Here is a 6,059-nt window from a genome sequence, read left to right on the forward strand (position 1 = left end):
TGTCACTAAATTGTCACTGACATCTCTGTTGCCATTGTCATGCAGTGGTTCAAGCCCTTGACTCTTCTTCCTTTAGTCTGGTAATTGAAGAGCTGATCTGTAAATGGAAGTTTTCCTTTGTCCTGCAGCCACCCTCAAATAATCACTCAGAGGCTTAATATAAATTATAAATGCTGGACTGGTAGCTCAAGCTTATTACTAAGTAACCCTTACACTTAAATTAACCCATAATTCTTATCTATGTTTAGCCACATGGCTTGGTACCTTTCTCAGCACAGAATTCTCATCTTACTTCCTCTGCATCTGGCTGGCAATGCCTGACTCCGCCCTTCCTCTTCCTAACATTATTAGTTGGATCACCCCATCTGTACTTCTTGCCTGGCTATTGGCCAATCAGCATTTTGTTAAACCAATTTAAGTGACAAATCTTGACAGTGTACAAGAGGATTATTTCATAGCACTGATCAGTTTTGTCCTGTGGAGTCTGCCTGGCTTCCCTCTCTAAGCTTACCTTTTACACAAATCCATAGTCACAGTGCCTCGGCCATACTGGCATTCACTGTATATTCCAGGCTTGCCTCTGTAATGCTGTAGCTTTATTTCTGAGAAGTCAGCACAAGTATTGCCTCCCTCGAGAGGCCCTTTTATTCACTCTCACAGTGACCTGCACTGTTCTTCTATGGGAGTTTACAGGAGATGATGTATTTGTCTATTTTTTTATGGGACTTTGCAGTGCATGATGTTTTTGTACATCCCATGAGAACAGGGTCCTTGTTTCCAAGATCTCTTTTACCTAGTAGTGAGTACCATTGAGCAGTTAGTTGTTTTAGTAATCACAAACTTTCACCCTCCAAAATGTCCAAGCCAGTGCTAGGTTCAACTTTTCCTGCCTTGCCTGCGCACTTAGGTGACTGATTCAGATGTCCCTTTCTGACACAGCACTCTTCAAGTCTCCCTGCGTGGGTTTCCCACCAGAGGCAAAGATCTGGCAGAGCTGACCACTCTCAAGTGAAGACAGGACTCCTCCCACTCTCTGGAGACAAAAAGATTTTTCTCTAAACACGGATGTGCCAGAGAAGCCCCCAGATTGTGAGGAGTGGGACCGCAAATTCATAAAGACCGGTCCCAGAGACTCAGAATGGCCAAACTGAAGACAGTTAACTTTTATTAGCTGCCAAGGCAGGTGCCGAGAGGGCAAGTGCTCTGGTTAGTCATGAAACAGGCTTTTGTCGTCATTGTTGGGTGTTTTGTGTTGTTTTGTTTTTTTATGTTTTTGAGACAAGGTCTCACTATACAGTCCTGGCTGGTCTGGAACTCACTATGTAAATAAACTAGGGTGGCCTGGAACTCACAGAGATCCACCTGCCTCTGCTGAATACTGAGACATGGGTCACCATGCCCAGTGGAAGTCATTCTTGTGGCTGTAATCAGCAGGCCCCTCCCTGCTCTTCACCATTGGCTGAATACAGAGGGAAATACAGGCTTTCCACACATCACACAAGTTTTACCCACCCTCCCCCATGCTTACCCGCAGTGTGCAGCCTGCGTTTTCTCCTCTGGAGATAAACTTTTTGTTTGAATGAAGAGTAACGGAAAGGCAGACAAGCAGGTGCCAACTTTGGGGCAGGGGACCCAGTGCCTCTTGCTTTTCTGAAGTCTGTGTCCATCTAAGGCACTCTTGTATTGAAAATGAACCATCATATTTCTTTCACAAAAGCCAGCCAAAGCGGGGACTGAGAGAAGAGAGGAGAGCTGAGTGGCTATCAGAAAGTGTGCTGAGCTTTGAGAAGGAGGGCAAAGAGGTTATGGAAGGAGTGAAAGCTTTCCGATTGTGGGGCCCACTTGAGCTGCCCTGCTTTTAGGAGTTAGGGAAGGGGCCAGAGACAAGGGGTTGAGTGGGGGAGTCAGGTAAAAGGAAGAAAGATGCAGGTGGTTCTAATGACTTGACTTTCCCCTAGGACCATGACTGGCAGGTCATTGTCCCGAAGAACCAACTGGTCTGGGAAAATACCTTGATGGAGTCTTCAGACACAACTGTGGATTTTGACAATGCTCGTGCTGTCAGTGGGTGAGCTCAGCAGAGGAGGGAAAAACTGACTTCACCACCGGGCTGCCGCAGATCTTGTCCACTGGTGGAGGAGGGCAATAGACAGGAGGAGCAGGGAGAGGGGCCAGAGGCTGACAAGGCAGAGCATAACAGACAGTGTGGGAGAGAACCAGGCTTGGAGGCTGGCAGAGGGTACATAACACCTAATGCAGAGTGAACCAGGCTCACAGACGGATAGAGGAGAGAAAGGACCATCAGAACCCAGTAGCATGACAAAAACATGGAGACTAACAGATGGAGCTTGGTGTTCATCTGGAGTGGGTTTGTGTACCTTTCGGGTACTTGGGATCAACAACAGATGTTAGAAATAAAAAGAACCGCGTGGCAGGTAAGGCAGAAAGATGGCATGAGATCACCCTCCATGAGAGCTTTATTAGGAGATGGAGTTTGAAGGGTAAGAGCAGACCTTCAGGGCAGAGAGACTGCAATAGAGAGAGCTGCCATGTGCAGCCTAGCAGGGACCTGATGGAAAGAACATTCAAATCCAGCAAACACAGGGGTTGCTGACTCTTCCAGCTCTTCAGGGTAGTAATGAGTTCCACACCACATGACTTAGCTTGGTCTTGCTTATGTGCCAAGGGGCATGGAGGAAGGCGTTAGGTAGGACCATAAACTTACCTTGCGATTGTAAGGGAGGGTATAAGCCTAGTCTCCCTGCAAGCACCTGTCAGTCCTTTATTCCCAGGACACTACCTGATTGCTCCCAGCCAGCCACGCCTGGTCTCTGAGAATGACCATGTCTTAAAGCAGCAGATCTATGACCTAACAAACAATACTTCTTATAAAGTGATCATTTAAAAGACTGTAACAGCTGGGTGAGCTGACTCAACAGGTAAAGCTATCTGCTGCCAAGCCTGCTGACAGTTCGATTCTCAAGACCCACATGATAGAAGGAGAGAACCAATGATTCCTACAAGTTATCTGACCTCTACATGTTCGAGGGAGCACACAAGCCCTGCCCTCCACCCCCCACATACATATGTATGACCACACACAAAATAAATGTAAAAAATTTTAAGACTTGAATATAAATATAATACTTTTTTTTTTCTTGAAGACAGGGTTTCTCTGTGTAGCTTTGTGCCTTTCCTGGAATTCACTTTGGAGACCAGGCTAGCCTCGGAACTCACAGAGATCCACCTGGCTCTGCCTCAATATAATACTTTTTTTTTAAGCGCTTTTTTCTTTTTAAGGTTTATTTTTATTTATTAAATATACAGTGTTCTGTCTACATGTGTCCTTGCCGGTCAGAAGAGGGCACCAGATCTCATTACAGGTGGTTGTGAGCCACCATGTGGTTGCTGGGAATTGAACTCAGGACCTCTGGAAGAGTAGTCAGTGTTCTTAACCACTGAGCCATCTCTCCACCCCATAAATAGATACTTTTAAGTGAATATGGAATTGAGGATAATTTTCTAAGGGGTCAAAATACTGAAACATAAACCGCAGAAAACAAACTTTTTTTGTTGTTTTTGTTTTTCAAGACAGGTTTCTCTGTGTAGTTTTGGTTCCTGTCCTGTAGACCAGGCTGGCCTCGAACTCACAGTGATCCACCTGCCTCTGCCTTCTGAGTGCTGGAATTAAAGGCATGTGCCACTGCCACCCAGCTGAAAACAAACATTTTTTAGCAAAATGTAAAATCTTATGTTTTAAGTCAACTACTAAATGTTACTAAAATCAGAACAATATCTCTGTGGTGGTTTGAATGAGAGTGCCCCGCCCCCATGGTCATAGGCTTGTCTGCGTGAGTACTTGGTCCCCAGTTGATAAATATTTGGGAAAGATTGGGAGGTGTGGCCTTGCTGGAAGAAGCATGTCAATGGGGGCCTGATTTCAGATTTCAAAAGACACAGGCTGTGGTAGTTTGGAATGTAATTTGCCCTCATAAGCTAATAGGGAGTGGCACTGTTAGGAAGTGTGGCTTTGTTAGTATAGGTATGGCCTTGTTGGAGGAAGTGTATCATTGTAGAGGAGGGCTTGAGGTCTCATATATGCTCAAGCCATGCCCAATGTCTCAGACCACTTCTTGTTGTTTGCCCAAGATACGGAATTCTAGGCTACCTCTCCAGCACAATGTCTACCTGCATGCTGCCATGTCCTACCATGATAATAATGGACTGAACCTCTGAACTGTAAGCCACACAATTAAATGTTTTCCTTTATAAGAGTAGCTGTGGTCATGGTGTCGTTTCACAGCAATAGAAGCCCTAACTAAGACATAAGTTGGTACCAAGAGTAGGGTATTGCTATGATAGTCCTGACCACGTTTTTTTTTGGAGGAATTTAGACTTTGGTACTTTGGGTTAAGAAAGCAAGAGGCCAGGCAGTGGTGGCGCACGCCTTTAATCCCAGCACTCAGGAGGCAGAGGCAGGCAGATTTCTGTGAGTTCAAGGCCAGCCTGGTCTACAGAGTGAGTTGCAGGACAGTCAAGGTTAAGCAGTGAAGGAAACCATGTAAAACAGTGGTGAAGGTGTAGTTGAATGAGGGAGCCATGTTCCAGCCCCAGCAAGCAGCAGAATTTGGCAGCTTCGGCCATGTAGTTCTATCTTTAGAGTCAAAGATGGGAGAAAGGAGTTACAGAATATTCCTCCAGAATAAGGAAATCCCCTGAGGCCAGGCATATGTCAGAGGTGTTCCTGAATGGAGGCCCAGAGAGGCCATTGTGTGAAGATGTAAAGGAGAAGCCTGGATTACCTTGGGGACCCCAAGATGTTACAGATGCCAGAGACATGGGATACCTGCCAAGGAGAGCTGCTAAAGGAGTGGAACCAGCCCAAGAGAAAGAAGTGTGTTACAGTCAACAAAGCTGAATGGAGTTGGAGATCTGAAGAGCACTTTGACATCAGACATGGAGATGCAGAATCTGGAGTTTGCCCAGCTGGTTTTTGATCTTGCTTTGGTCCAATATTTCATCATTATGCTCCCTTCCCTGTGTTTTGGAATGGTAATGTATATGTGCCATTATATGTTAAAAGTGTATGGTCTGTTTTTTTATTTTTATTTTACAGGGGATTACAGTTACGATGTTTCATGAATCTTAGAAGAGACTTTGAACTTTCCACTTTAAAACACTCTCGAGACTGTGATAAACTACGGGGATTTTGAAGTTGAACTAAAAACATTGCACATTATGAAATGGTTACTTATGAACGTTAATGGTTATTATGAAATGAAAAGCTTATGGGGCCAGGGAGTAGAATGTGGTAGTTAGAATTGGCCCCCATAGAACTCTCAGCTACCTCACCAGTACCATATCTGCCTCCATGCTGCCATGTCTCACCATGATGACTGAACCTCTGAACTGTGAGCCACCCCAATTAAATGATTTTCCTTTATAAGAGTTGCTGTGGTCATGGTGTCTCTTCACAGCAACAGGAACCCTAAGACACAGGCCATTCCCAGAATTCTCTCTCTCTCTCTCTTCCTCCTCCTCCTCTTCCTCCTCCTCGTGGATCAAGATGTGAGCTCTCAGCTGTTCCAGCCGCCATGTCTTTGCTCCACTGTCTTGGATTCTAACTCTCTGAAACTAGAAGCCTAATTTTAAATACTTCCTTTTATAAGTTGCTTGGGTGGGTGCTTTGTCACTGCAATAGAAAAGTAACTAACATAAGCCTTTAGAATTATTGTTGCTAGATGGGCAGTGGTGGCACATTGTTGTGTGATATTCTGTTTGTGTTCTGACAAATAAGCTTGCCTGGAGATCAGAGGGTGGAGCTAGCCACTAGTTAACTATAGAGGTCTGGAGGTCTGTGCAGACAGGAGACAGGAAGTAACAAGACTGGGTGGAGAGAGGAAGTGATAAAACAAGGTAGAGAGGATCTCCATCCTTTTTGGTCAGAGAATTGGTAGAGGTAAGAAGTCTCTAGTGGCTGCTGCTCTGCTCTGCTCTTTCAGCTTTCACCACGATATCTGACAACTGGTTTTTATTGATAAGACTAATTAGGATCATGC

This window comes from Peromyscus maniculatus, chromosome 3, assembly GCF_049852395.1.
Source record: "Peromyscus maniculatus bairdii isolate BWxNUB_F1_BW_parent chromosome 3, HU_Pman_BW_mat_3.1, whole genome shotgun sequence".
In the NCBI taxonomy this organism is placed as follows: Eukaryota; Metazoa; Chordata; class Mammalia; order Rodentia; family Cricetidae; genus Peromyscus; species Peromyscus maniculatus.